This window comes from Bos grunniens, chromosome 11, assembly GCF_055505025.1.
Source record: "Bos grunniens cultivar Pamir isolate PY7600 chromosome 11, Bosgru_T2T1.0, whole genome shotgun sequence".
Lineage (NCBI taxonomy): Eukaryota > Metazoa > Chordata > Mammalia > Artiodactyla > Bovidae > Bos > Bos grunniens.
The window spans coordinates 72,324,753-72,344,881 of record NC_141175.1 but is presented as its reverse complement, the minus strand read 5'-3'; the positions used below and the strand labels follow the sequence as shown (position 1 = coordinate 72,344,881).

At 37.4% G+C, this 20,129-nt stretch overlaps 1 long non-coding RNA gene across 6 annotated transcripts in view; it reads left to right on the top strand.

The window, feature by feature from the left end:
• The window catches only part of LOC147363325 (uncharacterized), a 376,602-nt gene that overhangs the window by 146,700 nt on the left and 209,773 nt on the right, over positions 1-20,129 (top strand). Inside the window, exon 2 of one of the 6 annotated variants that reach the window (XR_015136969.1) lies at positions 14,082-14,167. The exons of the other annotated variants lie outside the window; for them this stretch is intronic. This is a non-coding gene — a long non-coding RNA (uncharacterized LOC147363325). The remainder of the gene's footprint in view (positions 1-14,081; positions 14,168-20,129) is intronic. 6 annotated transcript variants of the gene reach the window in all.

The following is a 20,129-nucleotide window of genomic DNA, read 5'->3' as shown; positions in this document are numbered from 1 at the left end:
TTCTGAATTATGATACATGCCCAGGAGTAGAACTTGCTGGATTATATAGCAACTCTATTTTTAGTTTTTTGAGGAAACTCCATAATGTTTTCCACAGTGGTTGTACCAATTTACATTCCCACTAATGGTGTAGAAGGGTTCCCTATTCTCCATACCCTCTCCAGTGTTTGTTATTTGTAGATTTTTAATGATGGCCATTCTGATTGGTATGAAGTGGTACCTCACTGTCATTATAATTTGTATTTCTCCAATTATTAGTGATGTTGAGTATATTTCATGTGCCTGTTGGCAATCTGCATGTCTTCTTTGGAGAAATGTCTATTTTTTCCATTTTTCCAAAAATGGGTCTTCTGCCCCTTTTTTTTTTTGACTGGGCTGTTTGGTTGGTTTTTTGTTATTGAGTTGTCTGAAAATTTTGTATATTTTGTAAATTAAGCCCTCATCCATCACATCATTTGCAAACATTTTCTCCCAGTCTGTAGTTGTCTTTTTGTTGTGTTTATGATTTCCTTTGCTGTGCTAAAACACCTACCATTAATATGGTAAGGGCTCTAATAGATAAAGTAGATGGAAGAATAGATGTACCATGTAAGCAGTGAGATGGAAATACTAAGAATAAAAAGGAGAAAGAAATGTTAGAGATCAAAGATCTTGTTTAACAGAAATGAAAATTTCTTTTGATGGGCTCTTTAGTAGACTGACATAGCTGAAAAAGTATTTGAACTTGATGACATCTCGATAGAAACTTCCAAAACTAAAAGGCAAAGATAAAAAAAAAGACTGGAAAAAGAAAGAGTAAATAAAGTACATGAAGCAGAATACAAATTTCAAGTGTATATTAAACTTTAAGACCATATTCTGAACTAAAACAGTATTAATAAGTGTTAGTCACTCAGTTGTGTCTGACTCTTGCAACACCATGGACTGTATAGCTTACCAGGTGTCTCTGTTCATGGAGTTCTCCAGGCAAGCATACTGGAGTGGGTTGCCATTCCTTTCACCAGGGAATCTTCAAATCATGCTAAGTATAATCTCTGATTAGAGCAAAATTAAATTATAATCAGCCTCATATAAAATAATAAAACTGGATCATTACTGTATACTATATACAAAAATTAAGTCAAAATGAATCAAAAACCTAAATAAAAGAGGAAAAGTATAAAACTCTTGGAAGAAAATATAAGGGTAAATCTTAGTGACCTTGAATTTGCCAAAGATTCCTAGATAAGACTCCCAAAGCATAACAAAAGAAAAAAAAATAGATAAGTTAGATTTTACTAAGTTAAAATCTTTTGTGATTCAAAATTTGCCATCAAGAAAGTGAAAAGACAATCCATAGAAAGGGAATATATTTGGAACCAGCTATTTTATAAGAGATTTGTATTTAGAATATATGAAGAGCACTTATAATGCAATAATTAAAAATCAAATTTAACAATGGCAAAGAAAGTGAATAAATTTTTTTCCAGACAAGCTACACAAATAGCCAACAAGCATGTGAAAATCCACTTAGCATTGTTAGTCATCAGGGAAATGCAAATGGAAACCTCAATAAGATACCACTTCATATCCATTAAGTTGACTAGAATTAAAAAGTCAGGTAATAAGTTTAATTTCTGGAGAAATCAGAATCCTATACACTGTTGATAGGAAATAAAAATTGTCTAATTTGTAAATGACATAATTACATAGGCAAAAAAAATCATAAGAAATCTACAAAATAACTAAAACTAGTAAATGAGCTTAGCAATGTTTAGGTTAAAAGACTAATGTACAAACATCTTACTACTTACTTGTTTCTGTACAACAAATTATTTCAAGATTTAATTAACTTAACAAGAAACATTTATTACCTAGCCATTCTGTGGGTCAGGAATCTGGGTAGGCTTTAGCTGGATGCCTTTCCCTCAAGATCCTCTCACAGGAAGGCAATCAAGTTGTTGGCCTAAGTTGTGACCTCTTCTGAAAGTTTTTCTAGAAGAGCATCTGCTTTCAAACTTTTTCATATGGTTGTTGTCTTGATTCAGATACTTTTGCACAGTATTCTGAGGGCCCTAGTTCCTTGCTGAATGTTGTCTGAAACTGGAGGTCAATTTTTTTTTTTTTTTTAGTTAATAACACAGTGTAGTTAATAACATGGCAACTGTTTCCCTCAGAGTGAGAGCTTCAAGAAAGAATGAGTAGGAGGAAAGGCACAGTATTTTTGAAATGTAATCTTAGAAGTAATATTTCATTTATCTTTTCACCCTCTTTATTGGAAGTGAATTACTAAACCAGCTAATACAAAACAGCACAAATGCTTGGAAGTGGGCATCATTTGCATTCATTTTAGAGGCTGCCAACCACAAACATCAACTTCATTTCTTTACTCAAACAATTGAAAATGGAAATTATAGTAAAAATACCATTAACAATAGCATTATACTTATTGAATATATAGGAATAAATCTGAAAAATGTTTGAGACTAATGCACTGAAAACTACTAAATATTGCTCAGAGAAATTAACAAAGACCTAAATGAAATACAGATGTAACTATGTTCATGGATTGGGAGACTCAATGCTGTTAAAATGTGAAATCTTTACAAAGTGATCTATAGACTCAAGACAACCCCATGAAGAATCTTAACAGATTTTGTAGTGACAGACAAGCGGACCCTAAAAGTTATTTGAAAATATATAGGACCTAGAATAACCAAAACAGTTTTAAATAATCACTGAACTTACCTGATTTCAAAACTTTAGATATAGTCACAAAGATAGTGACAGTGTGGTATTGCTTTGAAGATAAAGTATCAATCAATAGTTTAGGAAAAAGGGTATAGTATAAGACCTTCATGTGTATGGTCCATTTATTTTCAGTAACGCTGCCAAGACAAGTCAATGAGGAAGGTACAGTCTCTCCAACAAGAGTTGCTAAAACTGTTACATAGCCATAAGAAAATAAAAAAATAATAATCCTAACCTTTACTTCATTCCATATACAAATAATTTTAAATGGCACGTAGAACAAAATGTTAGAGGGTTGACCATAAGACACATAGAAGAAAATATAGGTGAAAATATTGGTGATACTATATTAGGCAAAGATTTCTTAAAATACAAATTATAAAGAAAAAGTGATAAATTGGACTTTATCAAAATTAAAATTTTTTGTTCTTCAAGAAATTCTTGTTAATAAAATGAAAATCACATTGTAGGAGAAATATTTGCAAAACATTTTAGTAAAAGGATTTGTGCCTAGACTATAGAAAACACTCTTAAAACTCAGTGATAAGAAGAAAATAAGCTGGTTGAAACAAAACAGATTTTAACAAACACTTCACCAAAGAAGATGTATGAAAAACAAATAGGCACATGAAAAAATGCTCAATATTTTTAGCCACTAGGGAAATGGAAATTTAGAATAACAACAAGGTACAATTACAAACTCACTAGAAAGGCTAATGGTACCCCACTCCAGTACTCTTGCCTAGAAAATCCCATGGACGGAGGAGCCTGGTGGGCTGCAGTCCATGGGGTTGCTATAAGTCGGACATGACTGAGTGACTTCACTTTCATTCTTCACTTTCATACATTGGAGAAGGAAATGGCAACCCACTCCAGAATTCTTGCCTGGAGAATCCCAGGGACGGAGGAGCCCGGTGGACTGCTGTCTATGGGGTTGCACAGAGTCGGACACGACTGAAGTGACTTAGCAGTAGCAGTAGCAGCAGAAAGGCTAAAATTAAAGAGACCAGAAGAAGGAAATCCTTTCATTTGTTGGCAATATGGATGAACCTTCAGGGGATTGTGCTGAGTGAAATAAATCAGACAAAGAAAGAGAGATACTGTGTGATACCACTTATGTATGGAATCTAAAAAAAGCTAAACTTACAAAAACAGTAGAATGATGATTGCTAGGGACTGGGAAGGTGGAGAACATGGACAGAAGTTGGTCAAAGGTATGAACTTCCAGTTATAAGATAAATAAAGTCTGAGGATCTAATATACAGTGTGGTGGTTATAGTTAATTATACTCTATTATATACTGGAAAGTTGCTGAGAAATATCTTACATGTTTTCACAACAGGGAAAATATTAATGGTAATTACATGACAAAATGGGGGTGTTAGCTAATGCTATGATAGTAATCATTTTGAAATCTGTAAGTGCATCTAATCACCAAGCTATATACCTTAAATTTATACAACATTGTTATACACAATAAACCTGGGAAAAAATTAATTAGACTGAACCTACCAACTGCTGGCAAAAATATGGAGAAACTGGATCTCTTCTATACTGCTGATGGGAAAGTAGACTAATGCAATTACTTGTTGCAATTTCTTCAAAAGTCAATAATACACTAAAATATAACACAGCTAGTACACCTGTTGGTATCTATAAAAGTATCTATCTATACAAATACTTGTATACAAATATTGATAGTATCTTCAGTAACCACAAACTGGAAACAACTGAATTGTCAATAAATAAGAGAAAGTATAAATAAAATTTTGTATATCCATAATAATCAGAGAAGGCAATGGCACCCCACTCCAGTACTCTCGCCTGGAATATCCCATGGACGGAGGAGCCTGGTAGGCTGCAGTCCATGGGGTCGCTGGGAGTCGGACATGACTGAGTGACTTTACTTTCACTTTTCACTTTCATGCATTGAAGAAGGAAATGGCAACCCACTCCAGTGTTCTTGCCTGGAGAGTCCCAGGGACGGGGGAGCCTGGTGGGCTGCCGTCTATGGGGTCACACAGAGTCAGACACGACTGAAGTGACTTAGCATAGCATAGCAATGAAATAATAATCAACAATAAATCAGAACAAGTTATAGATTCATGCATCAATATGGATGACTCTCAAAATAATTATACTCAGTGAAAGAAACTGGGAAAAATAGTATAGATAGCACTTTAGATGTAATTGGTTTACTGTTTGTCCATTTTACTTTAAGAAGGCTTTTCTAAATATGAGAGTACATACTGCATAATTCCACTTAAACAAAATTCTAGAAAATGCAAACTACAGAGACAGAAGATCAGTGATTTCCTAGGAGTAGGACAAAGTAGAACAGAGGGAAGACAGATGACAAAGGAATACTTGGAAACTTTGGGGAATTATAGACAAGTTAATTATCTTGATTTTGCTAATAGTAGCACACTTATATACATGTGTCAATAACTTAAACAATTGTACATCTTAAATATGCCTAGGTTATTATATAGTGATTCAGTTCAGTTCAGTTGAGTTCATTTCAGTCGCTCAGTCTTATTCGACTCTTTGCAACCCCATGAATCACAGCACGCCAGGCCTCCCTGTCCATCACCAACTCCCAGAGTTCACTCAGACTCATGTCCATCAAGTCAGTGATGCCATCCAGACATCTCATCCTCTGTCGTCTCCTTCTCCTCCTGCCCCCAATCCCTCCCAGCATCAGAGTCTTTTCCAATGAGTCAACTCTTTGCATGAGGTGGCCAAAGTACTGGAGTTTCAGCTTTAGCATCATTCCCTCCAAAGAAATCCCAGGGCTGATCTCCTTCAGAATGGATTGGTTGGATCTCCTTGCAGTCCAATGGGCTCTCTCAAGAGTCTTCTCCAACACCACAGTTCAAAAGCATCAATTCTTCAGCACTCAGCCTTCTTCACAGTTCAACTCTCACATCCATACATGACCACAGGAAAAACCATAGCCTTGACTAGATGAACCTTTGTTGGCAAAGTAACATCTCTGCTTTTGAATATGCTATCTAGGTTGGTCATAACTTTCCTTCCAAGGAGTAAGCGTCTTTGAATTTCATGGCTGCAGTCACCATCTGCAGTGATTTTGGAGCCCCAAAATATAAAGTCTGACACTGTTTCCACTGTTTCCCCATCTATTTCCCATGAAGTGGTGGGACCGGATGCCATGATCTTCGTTTTCTGAATGTTGGGCTTTAAGCCAACTTTTTCACTCTCCACTTTCACTTTCATCAAGAGGCTTTTGAGTTCCTCTTCACTTTCTGCCATAAGGGTGGTGTCATCTGCATATCTGAGGTGATTGATATTTCTCCCGGCCATCTTGATTCCAGCTTGTGCTTCTTCCAGCCCAGCGTTTCTCATGATGTACTCTGCATAGAAGGTAAATAAGCAGGGTGATAATATACAGCCTTGACGAACTCCTTTTCCTATTTGGAACCAGTCTGTTGTTCCATGTCCAGTTCTAACTGTTGCTTCCTGACCTGCATATAGGTTTCTCAAGAGGCAGGCCAGGTGTTCTGGTATTCCCATCTCTTTCAGAATTTTCCACAGTTTATTGTGATCCACACAGTCAAAGGCTTTGGCATAGTCAATAAAGCAGAAATAGATATTTTTCTGGAATTCTATTGCTTGTTCCATGATCCAATTTGATGTCTGGTTCCTCTGCCTTTTTTAAAACCAGCTTGAACATCTGGAAGTTCACGGTTCACATATTGCTAAAGCTTGGCTTGGAGAATTTTGAGCATTACTTTACTAACGTGTGAGACAAGTGCAATTGTGTGGTACTTTGAGCATTCTTTGGCATTGCCTTTCTTTGGGATTGGAATGAAAACTGACCTTTTCCAGTCCTGTGGCCACTGCTGAGTTTTCCAAATTTGCTGGCATATTGAGTGCAGCACTTTCACAGCATCATCTTTCAGGATTTGAAACAGCTCAACTGGTATTCCATCACCTCCACTAGCTTTATTCTTAGTGATGCTTTCTAAGGCACACTTGACTTCACATTCCAGGATGTCTGGCTCTAGTGAGTGAGCACACCATCATGATTATCTTGAAGAGATTATAATTCCATAAATCTATAAAAATAAATATCTGTTAAATTCAAAGCAGAAACAATTTTCTTCCAAGAGGTTCCCCTACATAACTTTTGTTCGTGATCCCCTGCCCATGAATCATTATCAACATATAACTGAGATAAGTGATATGTAATGGAGAATGAAAACACTAGGTGTTGCTCCAGTTTAAGTATTGTTGTAATCAACTTAGGCTGATATAATCCAATCCCATGGACTGGGTGGCTTGTAAATGATAGACACTTTTTTCTCACAGTTCTGGAGTCTGGAAGTCCAAGGTAAAGGTGCTAGTACAGTGAAATTCTAGTGAAAGCTCTCTTGGGTGCAAATGGCCATTTCTCAGTTGTATTCTTACTTGTTGGAGAGAGGGTTAGAGAGCTGTCCACAGTCCTTTTCGTAAGGTCCTAATATTATCCATGAGGCTTTTATCCTCATGGTATAATTAACTTCCAAAGGTCCCACCTCCTAATACTATCACACTGGGGGTTTAGAATTGCAATATGTGAATGTGAGTGGGGAAGGACACAAACATTCACTCCATGACAGGTATATCCTGCCTTCATAAATATTCATGTATTGATTAAACCCATAAGATAGCTGATCTTAAGAGACTGTAAAATATTTTTAAATAAGCATAAATTAATGGTGCTACTGTAAACATTTCTAAGACTGAAGTATATATAATGGTATTTCAACCATTATTTAGATTTCATTACTTTGAGGGAACTGCCATGTCACCTTCATACTTACAGATGCAATAATGACCCAATGAGGACCATGCAGACCACCCAAGTATAATTTTATCCTACCCCCATTCTGCCTTTCAATCTGGCTTTTTTTTCTTTCTCTCCTTCCCTCTCATCTTCCCTTCCTTCCTTCCTTTCAGAGCTCTTTTCTCCTGTAATATAATATGAAAACTCCCTATTATGTGTTCTTAACTGTTGCCCTCCAATTAAATGTCAGTGCTGTGAGACTAGAACACTGTATATATTCTCTGCTTGCTTGGCTACCAGTTTTTAGTCTACTTCTTTCTTGGCTTCCTCTAGCAGACTGCAACTGTAGATTCTATTCTGTAAGCAACAGAAATCATTTTAAGCCAAATAAGCAGAGGGATATTTGAAAATACCTTGGAGTCTCCCCATAATGATAACTGAATGGCCAGATGTGAACAGCAGGGCAGCAGCACAGTGAACTCAAAAGGTAGGCTGCCAAAATTACTGTCAAGGCCATAGCTCGGTGCCGACCAAGATGATCTTATGCCCCTCCACACTGATGAATCTGATCAATTATATCATCTGATCAATTTGTGTCACTCACTCAAGGTTCTTGGAGTATCTGATCCATTATGCTTGTACTTCATGTCTACCTCTGTTATAGACTTAGAAGGAGGCCTCAAGAGGACACTGGGACTAGAAGTTTCCCTTTCATCAAGACTATAACAGTAATGTCTCCTAAAAGTAGCGTCATCCTATAGTTTATTATTCAAATAAGTAAACATCTGAGAGTAAAAAGGGCACTATTACTATTTACTCCAGAACAACTGGTGTAAACAAGGATGATCTCTAGATTATAGGGAGGTATGGTCAACTAACCAAAGAGGGTATTAGGACAGAAATTGTAAAAAGATGTGGTTGGATGTGGTGGGGCAAAGAAAGATCATAGACTTGTTTTTTGTTTGTTTTTAATAACTCTTTATCTGAATCAGTAAAAACATCTCAGTGGTTTACCTTCAAGATTCTTTCCATAGGAGAATATGAGAGCCCTTCATTCTATTTCTAGTTCTTACCTTTCCATTTTTGTTCTGGCTCTTGAAGATATCTGTCTCCATAATCAATCACAGTTTATTCATCTAGAGCAGATAGAATGAGAAGCCCTATAAAACCATGCTAGAGTTTTTCCCAAATTGGACAAGTCTTTGATAGTTTCCTACCTGAAGGCAGGAACTAGATTGTATAATTCTTTGAATTTCTTGCCACGTCTCAGTTCATCCCTCTCCATAGTGAATCCTATTATTTGTCACCTCATTGGACTCGTGGATCTCTTTATATCATGGATTTGGGGTCTTTGAAACAAAAGTGTTTCTTTACTTGACCAAAGACAAAGGACCTTGGCCTCATTTAAAATAACTCATTGATCATGTTGTTGTTGTTAATCAATCACTAAGTCATGTCTGACTCTTTGCAAGCCCATGGATTGCAGCAGGGTAGGCCTCCCTGTCCCTCACTGTCTCCCAGAGATATATATTGATCATAAGGTACCTGTTTTTCTAAAGACTTGGTGAAAGTGAAAGTGATTTATTGTGATGAGGTTATGTGGTTCCCAACACTGAGAGGATGTTGAATCGATCATAAGAACAAAATTCTCACTCTCCTCTTCTTGACCACTGGCAAATTTTCTAACATGGAAGTGTCATATGGATAATGTCCTCAGCTGGTAATTAGTCACTTCACTGTAACTTAAAAAAAAATCCTGGTAGAATTTCTCAACTCTAATAAATCAAGAGTTCGTATGATCACTATTTAAGCTAATGGGGAGCTTGGCTTTTAATGAGGCTTTATAATTAATTAATTTACTCATTGAAAGTATGTGAACTCCTGGCTTATAATTACAGCCTCTAGTTTTCAAAGGTAAAACCAATATTTACCCCTGATGGCCCCTGCCAAAGGGCTGCAACAGACATCAGCTGGTAAATATTCATTTATACTGAGAGCAAAAGTATTTTTCATGGAGCTCCAAATCTGCAGTCTCCCAGCTGTCAGTTTGGTGGTGAACTGTTAGACTGCTGAGAGCTGCTGGCTGGGAATGGTGGATTTGAGTTGAATAAAATAATACATCAGTATGAAAATAGAAATGACTTTGTTCCTATTTTTGATTTCTCCTTATTTCTCTCTTTATTGAGGGGGATGGTGTTACTTTTGTTTTTTTTGGGGGGGAGGAGCTTTGTCTTAAGTTTTCATGTCATAATTTTTACTGTTTGTTGAGTACTATGTTTCAAGCCTCTAATCAATGTTTTATATGGATTACCTCTTTAAATTCTCACAAAATGCCCATGAGAAACATATTCTTATTTTATTCATTATGAAAATAAAGGCACTGAGGATTAGAGAAGTTTAATAATTTTACCAAGTTTATGTTTCTAATGGATAAACTGATATCTGAAGCAGAAATATATGACCCTAGAGTCATTATTGTAAAATATGAAAGAAACTCAACTTACATGTGAGTGGTTAAGACTTGGCTGGTACTTTCAAAAGATCATAGGTATCATGATCTAAAGACACAATTCAAGCTATTGTTGTCATTTATTGTTTACTTATTTGTATATGTGTACAAATATTTATTTTTCTCATAACAAATTAGTTTAAGAACAGAAATGACTTCACATTGAAAGTAGTAGCTCAAATTCATCTGGCTTATGGTTTCTACCTATATAAGTGGATTTTAGTTCCGTTCAAATTCCTGCTCAACTATTTGCAAAGTCTGGGTGATTTAGTGACTCCATTTTCACTATTTTAGGTATTCCACTCCCTCCTTCAGGAGGAAAGACATCTCAGTTCTGTTTTAGTCCTTCCTACAGTTTCCTTCCACAGTTCCTTAAATGTTTCTATTGTTTGTGGAAACTATATGGATTTTTAAAGTCTGACAGGTCCCATCTGAGTATGTTTTAAAGATGATCCTGAAAATACTAACTTGAAAAACTTGAAATGATTGAATATTTGGTTATACCAACATTCTTCCTGAAAGCATAACAGATAATTTATAGATTTTACAAAGTAGAATTTAATATACATAATTTTTCTCAAGGGTTTATCAAATAAAAAATGTGTGCTTTGTTCCTTACATGAATGCTCCTTGAAGCATTTAATTTTAAGAATATACTATAGCCAATAAGATAAATTATTTAACAATGGTGGCTTAGTCACTTGAGTTATTCCACTCAAGTACTGTTTTATCTTATGGGCCATATTTGGCATGATTTCTTGCTTTACTTGGATCTTTTCCATGTGACTTAATGAGGGTTTCAGCACACTCATGGACTAGGTCTTCTGACAGAGCTTTGATATATATATTTTTTGTCAGTGGGAATGCTCACCTTTAGGAAAAAATGGAGTTGAGCCCAGTATATGAGCCAGCTAAGCCTAATTAATCACCAAAAATGCAAGATATTTTAACTATAGCCATTGTTATTGTTCAGTCAGTAAGTCCTGTCTGACTCTCTGTGACCCCATGGACTGCAGCACACCAGGCTTCTTTACCATCCACTATCTCTTGGAGCTTGCTTAAATTCACTTCCATTGAATCAGTGATGCTTTCTAACCATTACATCCTTTGCTGACCCTTCTCCTTTTGCCTTCAATCTTTTCCAACATCAGGGTCTTTTCCAATGAGTCAACTCTTTGCATCAGGTGGCCAAAGTACTGGATTTAGATGCAAAAAAAAAAGGACTTTAAAAAAAATGTTTAAGTATATCGGAGAGTCCTTTCATGTAAAACTTAGTAGATGAGGATTAATTTTAAAGCAAATATTATGTTGCTTTCTCTACCTTGTGAACTCTTTGTCATTCTCCCTTGTCACTCATTCACATTTAAACCCTCAATTTTTACTTGCATTCACTTTTTTTAAACTCATTATGTCTTTCAAAATTCCCTCCTTTTCCCTCCATCTCTAGCCTAATTTAAAAACTCTCATCTAAACATGAATTTGTGTAGTAGCTCCTTAATCTGTTAACTGCTGTCTTCTACTCACTTTACTGGATTTATCTTTCTAAATTACCAGTTTTGTCAAGTCATGCTTTCAATCAAGAATTATCTATACTTTTCCATTGTTTACAAGTTAATGTTTTATGGCAGGCTTGATATTTAAGAACTCTTGATTTTCCCTTTTCCTTCTCTCAAGTATAAATTTCTTCTTATAGGTAGCATCTGCTTTACACATGGAGCATTTCTTCCCCTAACAAATCATGTTCATTGATGAAGCTAGACTCCTTTTTTTGTTTTTGTTTGTTTTTTTAATATATCAGCCTGTTCTTACTTTATTGTTATAACTATAATATGACATTCTGTCTGTTGTAGTAGGTTAAATAATGGCCCTCCTCAAAGACATCCATGTCCCAATTCCTGGAACATGGATGTTATCTTACATAGCAAAAGGCACTTAGCTGATATAACTATGTTAAGAACCTTGAAATGGGAAGATAAGCCTGGCTTTTCCAGATGGAGTCAATATATGGTCTCACATGAGTCATTCAAATTGAATCTTTTTCAGCTTTTTTGAGTTCGAAGTCAAAGGGAGATGTGACTATATAATAGTCAGAGAGAGACAACTTTTCTGGTTTCAAAGATGGAAAGAGGGTACCAGGAGCCAAGGAGTACAGGTAGCTTCTAGAAGTTGAAATGGCAATGAAATGGATTATCATACAGCTCCTCCAGAAGGGACACAGCCTTGTGAACATCTTTGTTTTAGCCCAATGGGACCCATTTTGAACTTCTGTTTTCTAGAACTCTAACATAATAAATTTGTGTTTTAAATTTATGGCAATTTTTTACAGTAGCAAAATGAAATTAACCCATCCATTGACTTAGTATCACCCCCAGATGGACTAGGAGCTCCTTGAGCTGGGGACTGAGAAACAGAGTCCCCACATTCACTGTCCTCTTCTTCCTGATAATAGAACCCTGATTTTTTTTTTTTTTTTTTTCAGGAATGCAGTAGGTCCAGCTTTCTTTGCATTAAGTTTGACCATGTGACCAAGTTATTAAGTGGAAATGCTATGAGAAAACCTTCCAAGAAAATTGACTTAGCTAGGAAAAGTGACCCTTGTCTATCTCCCACTCCTTCCTACAGCTGGTCTGAAGTACAAAGATTGTTGTAGCCATGCATTCCAAAAAACAAATTCATTCAGGACAATGCAGATAGTGGAGTGCAATTTATTACACCAGCAGGCCCAAGGCAGAGTCTCCTCTTAGCCAAGGACCCCAACCAGTTTTTGTGAAAACCTTATATACCCTAAATGTATGTGCCCAAACCCACCTCCCCACATTCCCTGAAACTAGTCTGAACAAAGGAAAAGAAAGATACAATAAAAGTTAACCCATGATTCATATGCCTTAGGCCTAGGTAGTTAACAGTGAACAATTATCAATAGGCCTGTGGTCATACCCTAATAATCATAGTAGAACGTATGAGTCTATTCAGTTACACAGATAATTAGGGTATTGTTTTAGGTGATGGAGAGTCTAGGTTCAAGCCCTTGGGGCTCTTCCTTCTGGGGGCCTGGTTTTCCAGTTGGTATGTCATTTCCATTGATACTGGGCATATAGCTCAAAGTCCACAGTCCGGCCCAAGATGAGTCCTGCTTTCAAGATGGAGCCTGTTCTATCTGTCTCCTCCTTCAAGATGATTATGCAGATCAGTCAGCCATCCTGGACTGTAAGGTGACTTAGAATATGAAATACAGAAGTCAGCTTTGAGGATGACAGTCCCAAGATATAGGTGTGTGGGTCTCTGATGGAGCTGTGGTGCCACAAAAACAGCTGATCCTTGGACCTTAATTACTTAGAAGAGAAAAAAAAAAAAAAATCCAATCTTATTTAACTTCTGTAGATGTGCCCTTTGTTGTTTCTTTGTAGCCAAGTCTAATAAATACTAATACAAACTGGGTGTTGAATCTCCATGGGCTCCTGGCACAAAGTATTTGCACAATAAGTCCTTGATGAATGGATGTCCTAACTCTTCTCTGCCTAAAGCCACTCATCTTCCAGGGCCCACATCTCTATGAAAATATCTCTATGATTTTTGTCCCAGTTAGACACAGTGTAACTCTCTGTAGTGGGCTGAGTAGTATCCTTGTGAAAATTCATATCTACTTAGAACCTTAGAATATGGCCCTATTTGCCAATAAGATCTTCACAGGTGTAATTAGTTAAGATGACGTCGTACTGGATTAGGGTGGGCCTTCAATACAAGGACAGTGACTGGTGTCCTAATAAGAAGAGGAGAGGACACAAATAGAGGGAAGGCCACGTGATGGCAAAGGTAGAGTTTGCAATGATGCAGATTTGCCTCAAGAAATTCCAAGAAACGTGGGAGCCATCACAAGCTAGGAAGAGACAAGATGTGACTCTCCCCTTAGGCCTTTAAAAACGTCGGGGCCCTGTTAGTCACTCAGTCATGTCTAACTATTTGTGACCCCATGGACTACAGCACGCCCAGTTCCTCTGTCCATGGGATTCTCTAGGCAAGAATACTGAAGTAGGTTACCATTTTCTCCTCCAGGGGATCTTCCTGAACCAGGAATCGAACCCAGGTCTCCTGCACTGCAACAGATTCTTTACCATCTGAGCCACCACATGGAGGAATAAGTATCTATCGTCTTAAGCCACCTAGTTTTCTCCTTTGTTACAGCAACCCTAGGAAGCTAATACACCCTCCTTTGTTGCGCATAGAATAGTTGCCATGTGATAAATACTCAAATGTTAGACTTTGTGTTACTATCATTATTATTACTTTCTATGCTATTTCTCTCACTGAACCTCATACTTTTAGTTGAAATTTTTTTCAGGTATAAATATTTTGTGTCTTCAATTGGACCATCAGGTCCTTGAGGGCAAAGACATTGTTTACACTCTTTTATCCTCCATTTTCATTGCTTGACATCTAACATTGGTGCTGGGCAGGAGGAGGGCATCAATCTTTAGAAAAGGAAAATTCTCCATGGATGTTGTTCTCAGAATAACTGGAATCCTCAAAAAAGTTACAGCCTCAGGGAATTTGGCAGACAGTTGCCAGGGTCAAAGATCCCTCCTGACTGACAGAAAACTAGATAAGAACAAGACTTGAGTTCCTCTAGACACCAGTCAAGTGAGGAGGCTTAGACCTTGGCAGGGCTCAGTCATCCAGTGATTTGTATCAGCATTTTGAAGAAGCTATTAAAGAGTAATTTCCATTTTTCTCTTTAAATAAGTGCTTTATCTATTTGGAAATCTGCTGTTGTCAAAGTAAAAAGAAGCCCATTACGATATCCATATTCAGCTATTATAAGCAAGAACACAGCCTTGGGTAACAAGTAGGTTTTCTATAAAGCAGGCATTCAAACTCCCTTGTTGCTTTCCTCAGCTTTATTATTGAGATGCAAACTTTTCAAATTTCCTTGACTTCTCTTACCAGGAGATTTTGTGCCTCTTACTTGCTTTCAGGCAGTTCTTTCTCTAGACCCCCAAAAATGTTTTTTAGGTCTTTTCAAACATAGAACAGTCATTTTAAGAGTCACAGATAAGGAATTCCAGGGTTTTTCCAGAAAAAGACATGGGGAAGAAAGTACAGGAACAGATTTGAATTAATATCTTTGACACTAGCTGCTGTAGGATTGGTCAGGATATCCTAGTAAGAAGTTTTCATTATTCCTCAAGACTACAAACTAAAAAATAACATGGAATTCTCCAGTCAAAAATACTGGAGTGGGTAGCCATTCCCTTCTCCAGGGGATATTTCCAACCCAGGGGTCAAACCCAGATCTCCAGCATTGCAGGCAGATTCTCTACCATCTGAGCCACCAGGAAGCCCCGACTAAAATTTGTTCCCTGCAATGGCATCCCACTCCAGTACTCTTGCCTGGAAAATCCCATGAATGGAGGAGCCCTGTAGGCTGCAGTCCATGGGGTCGCTCAGAGTCAGACACGACTGAGCGACTTCACTTTCATTTTTCACCTTCATGCATTGGTGAAGGAAATGGCAACCCACTCCAGTATTCTTGCCTGGAGAATCCCAGGGACAGGGGAGCCTGGTGGGCTGCTGTCTATGGGGTCACACAGAGTCGGACACGACTGAAGCAACTTAGCAGCAAACATGTTCTGAGTAACTTTCTCATCATTAACATATATTAACTCATTTAATCTTTTGGATAATGGATGAAGGGGCCCTATATATCATTCTGATTTTATAGATGAGCTAAGTGAGACATAAACCTGACCTATAACATTTTTCTAGGGTCTGTTTTACACTCCCAACTTTCCATCTGAGCCATTAACACCTTATAGGTGTGCTCAGCTACTTTTCCTTCCTAAAGAAATCTTGGTAAATAGAAGAGTATCAGTTTCTACCTGAAGCTTATTAGTGTTTCATTTGATTTAGTAGGGGAAACTGAACTGAATATGCAGATTAACTAACACAGAAGTAAATGTGGATTAAGTACTATAGCAGAGACAATAGCACTGCCTCCAGTATCTGCAATGTCTAGGCAGAAGCACAAATGCAGGCCCACATACCATATGTCTAGACTCTACATGCTTAAAATGTATAAATTAGAATATAGTCTAGCCTCTTATCTGGACAGGCATATATCCAAAACAGCCTGGAAGATTAGATCCATAGTTAGAATACCATGACGTCGAGTTTTATACCAGAATGTGGGCACTCAAGGATATAACCTGTACCAGGCCCCTGACTCCACTCTTGGCCACTGGCTCATAATCTACTTCTCTTTCCACTTTTGTCTTTACCCTGTAATGTGAGGGGTCTCAGATGCCCATGATAAACACCTTATCCTACAAAACCATCTTTGTTGACACTCATTCCCAGGAGAGTTGCCTGGTTTAGCAAATTTAAATATCCAATGCCCAATTAAATATGAATTTAAAATATGCAAAAAAATATATTTTAGTACAAATGTCCCATATGATATTTTGTTGTTTATCTGAAATTCAAATTTAGCCAAGTGTTCCTGTATTTAATCTGTATGTTGCTCTACCTACCAGCACTCAACCCCTGGCCACATTTTGAGCCCACTGGTGCACACTCTGTTGGCTATTTCTACCCATTCATTAGCATGGATCCAGATCAAAGGCAAACACAAATCCTGGAATGATTCTGGGGCTGTTTGGGCAGGCAGTTTTGTAGGCTAAGGTCCCCAGTGCATGATTTGGAAGATGAGGAGTAGGTCCTCCTTTGGAGGGACAGAGACACAAGACCTGAAACGTGTACCTAATGAAGAAAGGACTAGAAATAGGCCCTCTAAAGTGTAAAGCCCAGAAAAATCACACTTATTTTTACAAATAGACTAAATAATGTAGAGACAGACTGTTCTACACTGACTGGTGGGATCTGAAAAGAATCATGGAAGGAGGGGCATTTGAGTCTTAAAGAATGGAGAGAAATTAATCAACTTGAGTTAAGGGAAAAGATATACAGAAATATTTCACTTATGTTTAATTATTCTTTAATTTTAAATCCATCAAGCTCTTTGTATTTATTTACTTTCAATACATTTAATGTACAAACATTAGGTATAACTTACCTTCTTGAAGATCATCAAGATGACTTGCATGTGAAGGAAACTTGTACCTAATGAGGAGAGATCTACATTTTCTCTTATTTTCCCTTGAGTATTTGCTCATTTGCAGCATGGGCCATAGAGACCGAACAGAATGTAAGGGGCTAGAAATTGCAGCTGTTTCACCAAACTGGGGAGATGAAAACAGAGTTCAGGGCTACTAGATAGCCGGGATTTAAGAAGACAAGGAGAAAACGAAACAAGCTAGAAGTCAACCTGAATTCCTCATTAAATGTCTTCTTAAGGCAATGGCATACTCCCAAATTAAACCTGCTTGGGATGAGACAGTGAGAAACCAAGCAGACAGCAACTGCTGAGAGACTAAACATGGAAGCAGAGAATTTAGCAGTCTCATGGGGATGGGGAGATAAAAATTGGAGCATAGGGCCTGCAAGAGAGAGAGCCCTGACACACACCTCAGGCATTCAATTACAATTGCAGAAGGGTTATGACCTAGGACAAAAAAAGGCAAAGCAGAAAAACACCAGCATTTATGGAGTCAAAGTGGTGTGCTCATCTTCTCTCTGCTGTTCAAAAGAAAAGTAAACCTTTCCCAAAGGAAGATAACACCATCCAGTGTTACTATAATTTTATATGTAGTATCAGTTCAGTTCAGTCATTCAGGCATATCCAACCCTTTGCGACCCCATGAATCACAGCACGCCAGGCCTCCCTGTCCATCACCAACTCCCAGAGTTCACTCAGACTCACGTCCATCGAGTTGGTGATGCCATCCAGCCATCTCATTCTCTGTTGTCTCCTTCTCCTCCTGCCCCCAATCCCTCCCAGCATCAGAGTCTTTTCCAATGAGTCAACTCTTCGCATGAGGTGACCAAAGTACTGGGGTTTCAGCTTCGGTATCAGTCCTTCCAAAAAAATCCCAGGACTGATCTCCTTTAGAATGGACTGGTTGGATCTCCTTGCAGTCCAAGGGACTCTCAAGAGTCTTCTCCAACACCACAGTTCAAAAGCATCAATTCTTCAGCACTCAGCCTTCTTCACAATCCAACTGTCACATCCATACCTGACCACTGGAAAAACCATAGCCTTGACTAGATGGACCTTTTTTGGCAAAGTAATATCTCTTCTTTTCAATATGCTGTCTAGGTTGGTCATAACATTCCCTCCAAGGAGTAAGTGTCTTTTAATTTCATGGCTGCAGTCACCATCTGCAGTGATTTTGGAGCCCCAAAAAATAAAGTCTGCCACTCTTCCACTGTTTCCCCATCTATTTCCCATGAAGTGATGGGACCAGATGCAGAGCATTCAATAAAGAATTATTAGCCAAGATAGAAAGCAGGACTAAGTGATACAGAAAACAAAAACAAGCAAACAAAAAGAACAGATAATAGAAACATCCCACAGATAATCCAGATGTTTGGGTTACAGGATAAATATGTGGAAGCTAGAGAAAATGTTTCCAATGGATCAATCCAAAAAGGACTCATATCCAGATTATGCATATCATTTCTAAAACTCAATTCAGGAAAAAACAATCATCCATTAAACAATCTGAGGAAAAGACTTAAAGAGATATCACAAAAGAGATACCCAAGTGACTGATAAATACATAAAACTGACAAAGAACAATTCAAATTAAACAATGGGAAATATGCATACCAAAATGAATAAAACTGACATCAATTTTAACAAATGTACTATCCTGGTAGGAAATGATACTACTACTACTATTACTACTACTGTGGTAAAAACATTTAACATGAGATCTACCTTGTTAAATGTTTGTATGCAATACAGTATTGTTAGCTATAGGCAAGATGTTGCTCAGCAGATCTCTAGAAATTATTCATATTGCAAAACTGAAACTTTATATTCATTCAACAGCATCTCATTCCTTCAGTCCCTGGCAATCACCATTCTGCTCTCTGCTTCTATGAGTTTGACTATGTTAGATGTGTCATTTAAGTAGAATCATGCAGTATTTTTCCTTCTGTGACTGGTTTATTTCACTGAGCATAATGTGCTCAAGGTTCACCCAGGTTGTTGTAAATGGCAGAATTTTCTTTTTTTTTTTTTAAGTTAAACAATATTCCATTGTATGAATATAGCACATTTTAAAACATCTCTTCATCTGTGATAGACCTTTAAGTTGTTCCCACATCTTGGCTGTTGTGACTAATGCTGCAGTACTGCAATGAACATATCTTTAAGATCCTGATTTTAATTTTTATGGATAAATACCAAGAAGTAGAATTGCTGGATTCCACGGGCTTCCTTTGTGGCTCAGCTGGTAAAGAATCCGCCTGCAATGCGGGAGACCTGGGTTCAATCCCTGGATTGGTAAAATCCCCTGGAGAAGTGAAAGACTACCCACTCCAGTATTCTGGCCTGGAGAATTCCGTGGACTGTTTAATATTTGGGGTGGCAAAGAGTTGGACACGACTGAGCAAGTTTCACTTTCACTTCATGATAGTTCTATTTTTAATTTTTTGAGAAATCTCCATACTGTTTTCCATAGTGGCTGCCCCATTTTACATTCCCACCAGTGTATAAGGGTTCCAATTTGTCCATGTTCTGGCTGACAATCATTATCTTTTGTTAGTTTTTAATGATTATCCAGCCTAACAGTGATCTCATTGCAGAATTGATTTGCATTTCTCTGATTAGTGATGTTGACCATCTTTTCGTAAACCTCTTGTCTATTTGTATGTCTTCTATGGAGAAATGGCTATTCAAGTTCTTTGCCCATTTTTAATTGAGTTTTTTATTTTTTTTCCACTTCTGAATTATAGGCTTTCCTTATCCATTTTGGACAATAACCTGTTATCAGATATGTGGTTTTGAATATTTTTTTCCATGCCACAGTTTGTATTTTCACTCTTTAAATTGTTTCCTTTGCTGTGCCTAGTGCAGGATTTTGATAATGAGGGAGAGTATTTATATGAGCTGGGGGTAAAAGGGGTAATCTCAGTGCCCTCTGTTCAATTTTTCTGTGAACCTAAAACAGCTCTAAAAATAATCTATTAAAAAATTAG